The sequence below is a fragment of the Pongo pygmaeus genome, chromosome 8 (genome assembly GCF_028885625.2).
Source record: "Pongo pygmaeus isolate AG05252 chromosome 8, NHGRI_mPonPyg2-v2.0_pri, whole genome shotgun sequence".
NCBI classification, from domain to species: domain Eukaryota; kingdom Metazoa; phylum Chordata; class Mammalia; order Primates; family Hominidae; genus Pongo; species Pongo pygmaeus.
The window spans coordinates 34,070,545-34,084,625 of NC_072381.2; the positions used below are offsets into that span (position 1 = coordinate 34,070,545).

At 42.7% G+C, this 14,081-nt stretch overlaps 1 long non-coding RNA gene and 1 pseudogene across 1 annotated transcript in view; one reads left to right on the top strand and one right to left on the bottom strand.

Annotated features, from left to right (window-relative positions):
* The window catches only part of LOC134740144 (uncharacterized), a 93,391-nt gene that overhangs the window by 56,827 nt on the left and 22,483 nt on the right, over positions 1–14,081 (top strand). The window lies entirely within an intron of this gene.
* Positions 12,129–12,978, bottom strand: LOC129006282 (large ribosomal subunit protein eL8-like; annotated as a pseudogene).

Below are 14,081 nucleotides of genomic sequence, written 5' to 3' on the forward strand. Positions count from 1 at the left end.
ATCCACCTCTTTAGGTAGACATTACTAGCAAAAGCAACCGTTAGTCCTACGAGAATAAAAAGCAAAGATGGCTGGGTGTGATGGCTCATGCCTATCATCCTAGCACTTTGGTAGGCCAAGGGAGACCAGCCTAGAAAAGAAAAAGATTAGAAAATTATCTGGCTATGATGTTGTGCGCCTGTAGTCCCAGCTAATCAGGAGGCTGAGGCAGGAGTATCGCCTGAGCCCAGGAGGCTGAGGCTGCATTGAGTGTGATTGTGCCACTGCACTCCAGCCCAGGCAACAGAGCAAGAGCCTGTCTCAAAACAAACAAACAAACAAACAAATATCTTTATGAATTCTAAATTATAAATTTAATTCTTTATGAATTTAATTCTTTATGAATTCTAAATATCTTTATGAATTATGTCATTATTCAGATAAAGAAAGATGAAAAATGGGCATACATGCAGACCTGTTTGTGCAGTGTTTGTTAAGGCTTGAAAGTCAGAACACATTGGAGCCCTTTCAGTTTAGCCACTGAAACCTCCAAAGGTAGACTCATCTTCAAGGTAGTTATTGAGGATGCCCTGGAGAATTAATTTATGGCATGAAAGAGTATTTGGAGGAAAATCCTGCCAAGTACCTAATGCAAAGTTCCTAACTATGTGTGTCTACGAAAATTATAATATATGCAGACATACCTGGAACTTAAGAAATATGTGATTGAACTCAAATAAAATTGACTAGAGGTTCTTAAGTGTAGAACACCCGGCAGAATACTCAAAAGAGAACTGATCACCCTTCCTATCCTTTCTGTTAGGTTGTGGACTACGCATCCATAGCACTTGGATAATGGTTAATAAAGCATATGTGTACTCATTGCTTTTTAAAAAATCTTCTTAGCAGTCCTGGAAATGATTATTTCTTACATTGAAACTTAGAAGCGTAGAGTTTTGAAGTTGGAAGAAACCTCAGAGATCCTAGAACAGTCCCTTTGTTTCGCTGATGAGAAAGATAAATTGCCTGTCTGAGTTCACAAGGGAAGGTAGTGGTTGAGACAGAATTTAAACCTAGATAATCTAAACCCACATTCCAGTAATATTAATACCTTCTGCAAAACAGACCTTTTGTATTGTTAGGGGCATTGCTGGAAGAAAGAGTATGGAGGGGAGGTGGGTAGTGCTGGCATATAGGAGGTATTCATTGGACAGAGGGAAGATTCCCAGTCAGTTTAGTGCATATTCAGTGCAGTTTGGTGCAAACAGTAGGTGCCTATTCTTTTTGAGACAGAGTCTCGCTCTGTCACCCAGGCTGGAGTGCAGTGGCCCTGTCTTGGCTCACTGCAACCTCCGCCTCCCGGGTTCAAGCGATTCTCCTGCCTCAGCCTCCTGAGTAATTAGGATTACAGGTATGAGCCCTCACGCCCAGCCTAGTAGGTTCCTGATCTATGCAGGGCCCTGTGATAGGCATTAGAGTACTACCCTTGTCCTTGAGAAGTCCTGACTTAATACCCCCCTTCCTGGTTTGCGATTCTTCTTTTATTAGACACTGATAATTTCCCATATTATCAGTTTTCCCCCATATTAGCCACTGATAATACTCGCATTATGCTGTCAACTTTAAATAATAAGATATTAAAATATGATTAAATATAGAATTTATTTGAGCATAAAGCTTAAGGATAGCCACCTGGAAAACACAGATTCTAAATGAATGGGGCCCATATTCCAAAGCGAAGCAGTTCAAGTTTCACTTATACAGGCAGACACAGGGAAGTATTAACAGGATTACAGCATTTTCTACCCAAGACTAGTGCATAGGTTACAGTGATTTGATTGGTTACAGATTGCTACATTCCAAGGAAAATTATTTTGTTACTACCTGACTAGAGGTAAAGATCTGAGTGGGTCTTATCTCTGGAGCCACTTGGTATTCTTACCAATAATTCTTAATTATTTACAGAAAGAAAAAAAAGAGGCAGAAGTTCACTATGTGCTGTGTGGCTCAGGGTGAATAGCCACATTTCATTCAAGGCTCAGAATACTCTAAAGTACCAACAGCTTGGCCAGGCATGGTGGCTCACTCCTGTAATCCCAGCACTTTGAGAGACTGAGGCAGGCAGATCACTTGAGGCCAGAAGTTTGAGACCAACATAGCGAAATGACCAACATGGCAAAACCACGTCTCTACTAAAAATACAAAAAATTGGCCAGGCATGATGATGCATGCCTGTAATCCCAGCTACTTGGGGGGCTGAGGTGGGAGAATCGCTTGAACCCAGGAGGCAGATGTTGCAGTTAGCTGAGATGGCGCCACTGCACTCCAGTCTGGGTGATAGAGCGAGACCCCGTCTCAAAAAAAAAAAAAAAAAGAAAAAAAATTCTAACATCTAACAGGTTTAAATTCAGATTACTTAATTTCACAATGCTTTCCACTTATTTTGCAATCTGTGAGCTCCTGGGCCAGGCACAGTGGCTTACGCCTGTAATCCCAACACTTTGAGAGGCCGAGGTGGGTGGATCACTTGAGGTCAGGAGTTTGAGACCAGCTGGGCAAAATGGCAAAACCCGGCCGGGCGCGGTGGCTCAGGCCTGTAATCCCAGCACTTTGGGAGGCTGAGGCGGATGGATCACGAAGTCAGGAGATCAAGATCAGCTTGGCCAACATGGTGAAACCCCGTCTCTACTAAAAATATATATAAAAAAGTAGCCAGGAGTGGTGGTGTGTGTCTGTAGTCCCAGCTACTCGGGAAGCTGAGGCAGGAGAATTGCTTGAACCCGGGAAGCAGTGGCTACAGTGAGCCGAGATCGTGCCACTGCACTCCAGCCTGGGCGACAGAACGGGACTCCGTCTCAAAAAAAAAAAAAAAAAAAAAAAGAAAGGAAAGAAAAAGAAAAAGACAAAACCCTGTCTCCACTAAAACACAAAATTTAGCCGGGCATGGTGGTGCACACCTTGTAGTCCTAGCTACTCGGGAGGCTGAGGCAGGAGAATAGCTTGAACCCAGGAGGCAGAGGTGCAGTGACCCAAGATTGTGCCACTGCACTGCAGCCTGGGTGACCGCAAGACTCCATCTCAAAATAAATTAATTAAAATAAATTAAAAAAATAATAAAGATCTGTGTGCTCCTGGAGGGCAGAGGTTAAGTCTTCTTCCCTTAGTTTCACCCAGCATTGAGGAAATCGCATGGCTGTGGTAGGTACCCAGTGTCACATGCGGCAGAGGCCTGGGTAAGGGTAATGAAAGTGTCACTGATAGTTCTGGGTGACTCAGAGCACACGCTTTCCCCAAAACCTACTTCTGGTTAGCTGGTGTTATAGAGGCCAAGGGAAAATTTTCTCTTTGCCCTCTGGAAGTTTTACTGAAAAACCAGCTGACAAAAGGCAGGTTAATAAGAAAGAAGGCATGCAAATTTATTACGAATTATATGCATGGGGGACAACACAGATGACCCCCCCCCTCAGTGAGGCTAAGAAGCTTTTCTCTCTCTTTTTTTAAATTTAATTTAATTTAATTTTAAGTTCTGGGATACGTGTGCAGGAATGCAGGTTTGTTAGATATGTAAACGTCTGCCATGGTGGTTTGCGGCACCTATCAACCCATCACCTGGGTACTAAGCCCCACATGCATTAGCTATGAGGTTACACAAAGAATGTGGGCTCAGAGCATGGCCACAAACAGGTTATGGTCGTAAATCACGTGACGGTGGCAAGACAAGTTATGGAAGGGAGAGAAGAGGATGGCTGGCTAGCAAAGGTGGCCTTGTTGTGTAGATGAAAACTCACGGGGTAGCAGCCCTCAAAGAGAAGAGATGGTATATGTTTCTTTTAGACCTTTAGAGATGTCAGACTCTCAGTTCATCTTTCCTAGATCCAGACAAGGGAGGGCCTCAGATAATGCATGGCTGCATGAATCAGATTTTCTCCATAGAGGCAAAGCTCCCTGCAAAAGACAGCTTCTTAGCTACCCTTCTATTTCCAGCCCTTCTGAATTGCCATCTTGAAATATGTCAAAGAAGTAGGCTTTGGAGTGAAGTATTTTGGTTTCCTTCGCTATCCATGCCTTTCCTCAAGCTGGGGATGATTTACCGCTGCAGAGATTCTTTCACTCTCTCCATAAGTGGTGAGAAAACTTAGCTCTAGCCTCATGGTATAGAGCTCTAACAAGTCCCCCAAAGCTGTGGGAAGAAAATGAAGATGTTTTGTCTGTGACATTATAGAGATGTCTGTCTCAGGTGAACCCTGTCTAAAGGACAGGAATTTCTGTGGGGTCCTCCAAAGGCGATGAGAGCCAGAGCCAATGGTTCAGCTTCCAGTTTTCTGAGTGGTGGGGAGGGGTTTGCAGACACACAGGAATGGCACCTCCATCCTTTTGTGAGCCATTCCTGTGTGTCGTTCTGCCAGTCGATGGCCTGCTGGAGTCTGCTGGTGCCTGTCGGTGTGCTGTTCTGCCACTGTGTTCCTCTCGATGTCCGGCTGCTTGTGTATTCTTCCCAACAGGGACTCGGGGTTTTTATAGGCACAGGATGGAGGTGTGGCGGGCCAGGGTGGTCTTGGGAAATGCAACATTTTGTCATGAAAACAGAAATGCCTGTCCTCACCTAGGTCTGTGCGCACAGGCCTAGGGGTGGAGCCCTCATCAGGGACCCTGCCCTTCTTCTCCCAGCACTTCTCTGTATCATTTGTGTAGCCATAGTTTAGCTCCCACTTACAAGTGAGAACATGCAGTATTTGGTTTTCCATTCCTGAGTTACTTCACTTAGGATAGTGGCCTCTGGTTCCATTTAAGTTGCTGCAAAAAGCATTATTTATTTTTTTTTATGGCTGAGTAGTATTCCATGGTGTGTGTGTGTGTGTGTGTGTGTGTGTATGTGTATATATATATTCATATATATATAGAGAGAGAGATTGTGGTATACCTATATCACAATCTATATATGTGATATATATGTGTATATATGTGTGTGTGCATATATATATATAGATCTCTCTCTCTCTCTCTCTGTCTCTCTCACATACTCTTTATCCACTCATCAGTTGATGGGCACTTAGGTTGACTCCATATCTTTGCCATTGTGAATTGTGCTGTGATGAACATGCATTCAGGTGTCTTTTTTGTATCATGACTAATTTTCTTTTGGGTAGATACCCAGTAGTGGATTGCTGGATCGAATGGTAGATCTATTTTGAGTTCTTTGAGAAATCTCCAAACTGTTTTCCATAAAGGTTGTAGTAACCCCAACAGTGTCTAAGTGTTCCCTTTCCCCTGCATCTGCACCAACATCTATTGTTTTTTGACTTTTTAATAATGGCCATTCTGGCTGGGTTAAGGTGGTATCTCATTGTGGTTTTAATTTGCATTTCCCTGATGATTAGTGATGTTGAACATCTTTTCATATGTTTTTTGGCCATTCGTGTGTCTTCTTTTTTGAGAAATGTCTGTTCATGTCATTTGGCCACTTTTTAATGGGATCATTTGTTTTTTTCTTGCTGATTTGTTTGAGTTCCTTGTAGATTCTGAATATTAGTCCTTTGTTGCGTGTATAATTTTCTCCCATTCTGTAGGTTGTCTATTTACTCTGCTGATTATTTCTTTTGCTGTGCAGAAGCTTAATTTAATTAGGTCCTACTAATTTACTTTTATTTTTGTTGCATTTGCTTTCTTGGTCTTAGTCATACATTTTTAGCTCAGGACAGTGTCCAGAAGAGTTTTCCCTATTTTATCTTCTAGGATTTTTGTGGTTTCAAGTCTTAGATTTAAGCCTTTAATTCATCTCAAGTTAATTTTTATATATGGTGAGCGATAGGGATCCAGTTTCATTGGTCTACCTGTGGTTATCCAATTTTCCCAGCACCATTTATTGAATAGGGTGTCCTTTCCCCAGTGTATGTTTTCATCTGCTTTGTTGAAGATTGGTGGCTTCCAGGTATTTGGCTCTAATTCTGTGTTCTTTATTGTGTTTCATTGGTCTAGGTGTCTACTTTTATATCAGTACCATGTTGTTTTGGTTACTATAGCCTTATGCCTCTGGCTTTATTCTTTTTGCTTAAGATTGCTTTGGCTATTGGAAGTGGGGAGAAACAGACATTAGCTTGCAGATGTTCTTTTTGGAATTTAAATGATCATTTGAGACAGTCATTGTCTTGAAAAATGGTCTTCTTTCCTGTAATGGATAATGCATTAACAAGGAGGAGAACAAGAACAATTGTTCTTGTTGGTGGGTCAGTCCTATTTCTCTTTCTTTTCCTGTCATGTTGCCCAGGCTGGTCTTGAACTCCTGGGCTCAAGTGATCCTCTTGCCTTGTCTTCCCAAATTATGTAATTACAGGCATGAGCCACTGCGCCCAGCCAGTCCTATCTTTATGTAGAAAAGGCAAAAGTCTCTTCCAGCACTTGATGGTCTCTATGGATTTTTAGTGTAAAATACTCATGATGCCAGGGAACCGGTTTTGTGGTGAGATATTTTGATTTCTTTCACTTTCCTTCTCACTTCCATTTGCAAGACTCAGGCTTGGCTCTCCGGAAACGAAGTCTAAGGACAACTGGAACATTTCTCTGTTTCCCAGTTTTAAGGGAAACTGCTCCCAGTTTCAGGGTGAGGTTGAAGGCCGTTAGGCTTACTACCTTGGTCCTCCATCTCAGACTCTTGGATGGGGTCTGAGAATGTGGTTTCTAGGAGCCCTGATTTCCATTCCTTTGGCTGTTTCCTCTACTCTCAAGCCTGAGTAAGCAAGAATTCTCTTTGCACCATTTTTTATATAGTGTTGTGCATAACAACAAAGACATTTTTATGGCACTGGAAAAAATATAAATGGTGGTTACAGCACTTCATTCAGCAGAGAGAAATAAATACCGTGTGTTTAATTTTTTTCCAGCAAACCATTCCCATGTTCTATTTTTCTGACTGCAGAACATCAAACATTGTTAAAGAATTATAAATAGCGTGTGAATCAATTTGTAACATTGCCTTCTTACATAGTCTCTTTAATTCTTGGCAATGATTTAATATACAAACATGCCTGGTGCACCTGCCTTGGTAAAATGCAGCAATTTCCCCTGTCGAGTGGTGTGTGATTTCTTCCCTCTGTTCCAAATGGGCTATGCTTTCTTTCCTTTTTTCTTCTGTATTACTGATCCTATACCTCTTTCCAGTAGCTCATGTTTATCCTGTGCATTAGACATGCTTCTAAGTGATTTTAGCATCCGCTTAATTTGCTGGGGTGGTGTCTGGAAATGTGATCAGGTTAGGGTGAGCAGCTGCACAGAAGTGTTCTTTCCATCTGAGCTGAGGTTGGGAGATCACACAGGCTTCTTCTATGAGTATTACACAGAGTGTTTTGCTAGTGAAACATAATTCAGAACTGAATTTATAATGAAGACATAATTTGTCTCTGGTGCATAAATACCAGTATGGCGGGGCTGAATCCAACACACATTTTTTTTCCTTTCTTTCTTTTGAAAGGCAGAATGGGGTGGCGGGGGGAGTCTTTTGAAAGAAATAACAAAAACTCCAGGTATGCTCACTGGGTGGGCTGAGATGAGGGTCTTAGGTTTAGTGAGCAAGTCCAGAAAGTTTCCATTCTGATCAAGTTCTGCGCTTTAGAATTGCTGGGTTTGGAAACAATTTTAACCAGGTCAGTTGAGATGAGCAGGGTTAGGGAAATGATTCATCTGTAAACAAAATATTAAAACCTAAGAAGCCTGTGAATATACGATGTGATTAGATTTCCTTTATTATCTGACATTGGCTTGAACCTCCCCCTACCAGGAAGAACATTTGCCTCTCCCAAGGCAGCCCCCTGGTGTGACATGTCTGTGGTGTGCTCTCCACTAGGTCCTTGTGGTTGTAGCACTGCCTCCTCTCTGAGCCATTGTCCCGTCAGCTCTGTTACTACTGACGGCTGCCCTGGGCACAGTGATTCTTCACCGCATCTACCTAAGCTACCTCCACTGTGGCTTCAGAAGAGACCTTCTTCCATGGATGGCTCACAGGACAGCTGATGCCAGGATGTCATGAGCCGCAGAAAGAGAAGAAACGTTTTGCCGGAAGCTCAGCATAAGTCCCACACCCAATTGTCCTTGGTTCCTGTTCCATAATCTACCATTTCCTTCAAGAATTAACAATGGAAGTATCTACTTCCCTCCGGAGGAACCCACTCCTACACACAGGGTAATGACCTTGCTCTATGTCTCCAGCAGAATAATATCTTTGGAACATAATGGTTTGATATCAGTGTGTTCTGAGTCATTTATTCATTGAAAACATCACTTAGGAGAATTGATACACTAGTCTGTGTTGGTCCGTGCCAAGCTCAAGCCAGTATTTTCCACCATCTCTACTCTGGTGTGAAGAATCTTCTGGAAAGAAACACAGGTCCTTTCTGTCTCCTGCCATCTCTCCAATCCAGATTTCCCACCAACAGTTTCCAGAGCACAAGCATCAGTGTGCAGAAGGCCCTCTAGAGTCACACAGAGCTAAGAACACTCCAGTACTCTTCCCGGAGACTATCACCCCCACCACCATCAAAAGGCAAGACATTCTTTTTTTTTTTTTTTTTTTTGGCAAGACATTCTTAAATGGCTTTAGCTCAATTAAGTCTAGCAATGTTCTAATTCTTCAACCAAATTTCTCCTCAATGTGAAATATTGCATTCAGGTCAATGGTCACCCCAAAGCAGCAGGGACAATCTTGCAGTGTTTTCTTTCAAATCCATACAATCAAAGGATTTCCTTAAAACAAAGTTCACTCTGCAAACATAGTGAATGCAGACCTTCAGACTCTTTATAGAGAAAAACTTTTTGTGGCTTAGAATGGTTCTTCTTTTTTTCAGATTCTGACCATTAAGTTCCAAAAACAAATAATAATACAACTTTGATTGATAAATCACTATGTAATGTACTTAATAATGAGAAAAAAATATTTTGAATAGTTTGTTAGACATTTTTTCCTACTTTGGTTACTTGGAAAAGCTGAATTAAAATAAAAGTAATTAAAGCCAAGGGATTGGTGGGTAGGGACAGGTTGGGAGAAAAACCTAAATATTTATTGATCATCTGCTATCTTCGTTGCTGCTCTAGGTAATTTAGATAGGTTATTTTATTCTACCCCTAACCATCCTGTGAATTAGACCTTATTACAGCTACTTGAAGATTAATGTAAAACTGAGACTCAGGGATATTAAGTATCTTGTTTAAGATCATGAAACTGGTTTGCAAGTGTGGGGCTTGGCTTCAACCAGGTCTATAAGATTCCAAATCTCTTCTTCTTTCCATAGTACCATTTTAAGCTTAGGGAGTATTTTCATTAAGCTGTGAAAGCCTGGTGGGATACTCTTCTCTACCTTGGACTTTTGCAAACCTTATCGTACAAAACAAATGTGACCCTGTACCTTGGCCATTCAAGACTTAACTAATTCATTCATTTGAGTCCTTACTATGTGCAGGACACCATCAGAATGGAAGTCACAGAACCCAGTGACAGTGGGGAAACCCATTTCAGCACAATACACTTGTAATATTCTTCAAATTGGGCCACGTGCGGGGGCTCACATCTATAATCTTAGTGCTTTGGGAGTCTGAGGTGGGAGGATTGCTTGAGGTCAGGAGTTTGAGATCAGCCTGGGCAACATAGTGAGACACTGACTCTACAAAAATCAAAAATAAAAAAACTAGCTGGGCATTGTGGTATGTGCCTGTAGTCCTAGTTACTGGGGAGTCTGAGACAGGAGCATCCCATGAGCCCAAGAATTCAAGGCTACAGTGAGCTATGATCATGTCACTGCACTCCAGCCTGGGTGAGTGAGACAGAGTGAGACTCTGTCTCAATAATAATAATAATAATAATAATACTCAAATCACACTTGATCCCATGCTGCCAATCCCACCTACAGTCCAATCCCCCTGAGAAAATACACTGGGTAGCAGCCTTGGGTCATCTGGGGCATCAAGAGAATTTGAGCAATCAGAAGACTCACTCCCATGTTTCTTTGCCATTTTCCACATTCTTATCATTTTCTTGTAATGTGTAATTGACTGGATTTTTAATTGTGGGATGGTAAATTTTTAATCAGGAGAAAATTGTCATGGATAGAAGTAGGTGAAGGAAAAGATTTATGGGGCTTTCAGTAAACTTACAGGAAAATCCCCTAAAAAAGTCATCATTTGTTATTCTCAATATTGACTTGTTAAAAGGGAATCTCATTACCTTTGTTTTATCTGGCATGTTTATGGAGTATGTTTATTTATTAATGAATTTTTCTGGAGCAAATGTAACAGGCACATGGGACATTCTGATAGTCACTCAGCTCTATGTCTGGGTATATTTATTACTGTTCAGAAATGGAAAGTTCCAGGAAAACAACTGAAAAGCATTCAATTCCTTACAATGCATGCATTCCATGAATCATTTATTCAGAGGATTAAGAAGAAAGATATTTGAGTTGGTCTGTGGTCAAAAATAATCTCTTTCTCAGCATTCTTCCCAGAATTGTTCAGAACAATTTTCTTCAAACGGACAGAGGTGGATACAAGGTTGTAGGAATACTTCCCTTCCACCCTCCGAAGGTTCTCTAAAAATCAACTGACAAAAGGCAAATTAATAGGAGAAAAAGTATATAAGTTTATTGATATGCATGGGAGTCTGACATAATATAAGATCTCAAAGAAATGGCCAGATGGTTGATGCTTTTATACCATCTTGAGGTTACACAAAGAATGGGGGCCCAGAACCCAGCCCAAAACAGGTTATGGTGGTAAATCAGGTGACAGTGGCAAAACAGGTTATGGAAGGGAGAGAAGAGGACCGCTGGCTAGCAAAGGTGGTCTTGTTATGCAGCTGAAACCTCATGGGTAGCAGCCCTCAGAGAGAAAAGGTGGCAAATGTTCCTTTCAGATCTTGAGAGATGTCAGACTCAGTTCATCTTTCTTAGATCTGGACCAGGGAGGACCTCAGAAAGCCTGGCTGCAGGGATGCAGGCTTTCTCTACAGATGCAAATTTCTCTGCAAAAGACAGCTTCTTAGCTACTCTTCTATTTCCAGCCCTTCTGAATAGCCATCTTGAAATATGTCAAAGAATTATATTTTGGGGTGAAATTTTTGGCTTCCTTCAAGGTCATGGTACAAATAGGTGGGCACACCGGCTAGGGGGTTTGCTACCAAAGTTGCTATCGATCAGCTTGATCTGGTCAAGGGAAATATGGAGGAAGTAGGCTCTATTATCCCCTCTCTTGGATCTTTGCATGCCCCATTGCTTCCAAGCCTGGCAGATGCTGGTGGGCATCACTGAAGTCCTATGTGACACCAGAGGAAGTGGATGATATCACGAAGGGAGACGGAGTCACAGAATCAGAGACTGCCACATCAGGGAGGATCTGCAAGCCATTTCACAGCCAGCTCTCTTCTTCCTTCTTCTCCTTCCTTTTTTTTAAAATTCTTCCTTCTTTTTTCTTTCTTCTTCTTTTCTTTTTAGTGGGCATCTCTTTCTGTCACCCAGGCTGAAGTGCAGTGGTGTATTATGGCTCATTGCAGCCTCAAACCCTTGAGCTCAAGTGATCCTCCTACCTCAGCCTCCCAAGTAGCTGGGACTATAGGCTTGAGTCACCATGTCAGAGGCATTCAAACCAGAGCGACTCCATCTTGAATAGGGCTGGGTGAAGTAAGGCTGAGACCTACCGGGCTGCATTCCTAGGAGGTTAAGGCATTCTAAGTCACAGGATAAGGTAGGAGGTCAACACAAGATACGGGTTATAAAGACCTTGCTGATAAAATTGGTTGTGGTAAAGAAGCAGCCAGAACCCACCAAAACCAAGATGGCAATGAGAATGACCTCTGGTCGTCCTCACTGCACGTTATATGCTAATTATAATGCATTAGCATGTTAAGAGACACTCCCACCAGCACCGTGGCAGTTTACATATGCCATGGCAATGTCAGGAAGTTACCCTATATGGTCTAAAAGGGAGAGGAACCCTCAGTTCCAGGAATTGCCCACCTCTTTCCCAGAAAACTCATGAATAATCCACCCCTTGTCTAGCATATGATCAAGAAATAACTATCAGTACAAGCAGCTGAGTGGCCCACACCACCGCTCTGCCCTATGAAGTAACTATTCTTCATCCCTTTACTTTCTTTTTTTCTTTTTAAAATTTGTATTATTTTAATTATTTTTATGTACAGAAAACTCAACAGTGTACATTTAACCCAGTTTAGTGGCAAGTTATTTAGCCTTTGCCTTTTCAAGCTTGGCGATGAGAGCCACAGACTTGGGACCCAGGACACTGCCGCCCCATTGATGGAGGATCTCATCATATCTGTCATTGTAATTGGTCCTGATAGCTTCCACCAGCTTAGCTAAAGCGCCTTTATCTTCCGAGTTCACTTGTGTGAGGGCGACAGTGGTGCAGGTCTTCCTGTGGACTAGATGGCCCAGTCTTGCCTTCCCCTTGATAATGCAGTAAGGGACCCCCATTTTACGACACAGGGCAGGCAAGAAGATAACCAGCCCAACGGGATCCACGTTGTGTGCTATCACCACTAGCTGAGCTTTCTTGTTCTCCACCAAGGTGGTGACGGTGTTAACTCCTGCTCGAAGGACACGTGGTCTCTTAGTGAGGATGTCCCCTTTGCCGGCAGCTTTCTTCTCGACCCAGGCCAACAGCCTCTGCTTCTTCTCTTGCTTTGTCTCTGGTCTGTACTTGTAGGCCAACTTAAGCAGCTGAGTAGCTGTTTGGTGGTCCAGGGCCTGGGTAAACCGGTTAATCGCAGGGAGGCACTTTCAGCCATTTATAGAGGATGGCTCTCTGCCGCTGCAACCTGATATAGCGGGGCCATTTCACAAAGTGGGTGAGGTCTCTTTTAGGCTGGATGTCCTGTCCAATGCCAAAATTCTCAGGCCTTTTCTCAAACAGGGGATTCACCACTTTCTTGGCCTCCTGTTTCTTCACGCCAGCAGGGGCCGGAGCCACCTTCTTCCCCTTGGCCTTCTTTCCTTTCGGCATCTTGGGCGGCAGGAGGAGACAGAGCTATTCCTTTACTTTCTTAATAAGCTTATTTTCACTTTATGGACTCGCCCCAAATTCTTTCTTGTGCAAGATCCGAGAACCCTCTCTTGGGGTCTGGATCAGGACACCCTTCTGGTAACAACCATACCTGGCAGCTCCCTTAGTCTACAGATTTGGAAACTGAGACCCAGAAAGGGTCACTGACTCTTCCACGGTCACTGCATAATTGCCAGAACCAGATAAGACTCCACCTGGAACTTTTCACCTTTCCATCCTGAGGTGTGAGCTCTCAGGGAACTCATCCAGTCTCAACTTCCATCGCCTTCAGTCTTTACCTGCTAGAGCAGCTGCTACATGCTGAGCCTGAGCCTGCACATCTGAGAGCCTGCCCAGCGAAGCTGGATAAGAAATGCTGCTGCCCAGACAGGGGGATCAGTGACGCTTTGTCATAAAAAAATCTGAGGAAGTAAATAATCCATGCTTAAATAAAAGACATCCATAGACAAGTATGTGCACCTCAGTTATGAAGATAGTACTCTGCAACGGGGTCTAAGTGGTGTTTCTTACCTTGTAATTGCAATCCAAGGACTTGAGTGGAGTTCTAGAATCTGGGACTGTCCTTGGGCCCTGCTTAATTTATCAGCAACACCTCAAGCCTCACAAAGAGAAGGCTGCATTCCTGGTTGCTGTGGTCTGATTGGCAGCAAATTATCTCTCTGACCTCGATTTCTTTTTTAGGAGGGGGCCTACATGGGAATCTTATTAGGCTGCGCTTTTTTTATGTGTGTGGGAGGCCCTTTTCTTCTTCCCTTTTTAAATTCTGATCAACAAGCAGTTCAAGGCTATCTCATTATCAAACCCTCACTGCCCTGGAAATTAAGGAAGGTGGAAGAGGAGGCGTAGCAAAGTGAGGGTCTTGGTCTGAATTTGGCTGGCAGACATTTCAGCTGGCCCTAACGAACGATGTTTAAAATAATTTGAGACAATGTTTAAAAACCAATGATCTCGTATGAAAATCTGGATTTGGGGTGTCTCTTTAAATAAAAATATCAGAAAATCTCGCTGCACTGAGCCCAAATTGTCAGTGGCAAGAATAATTA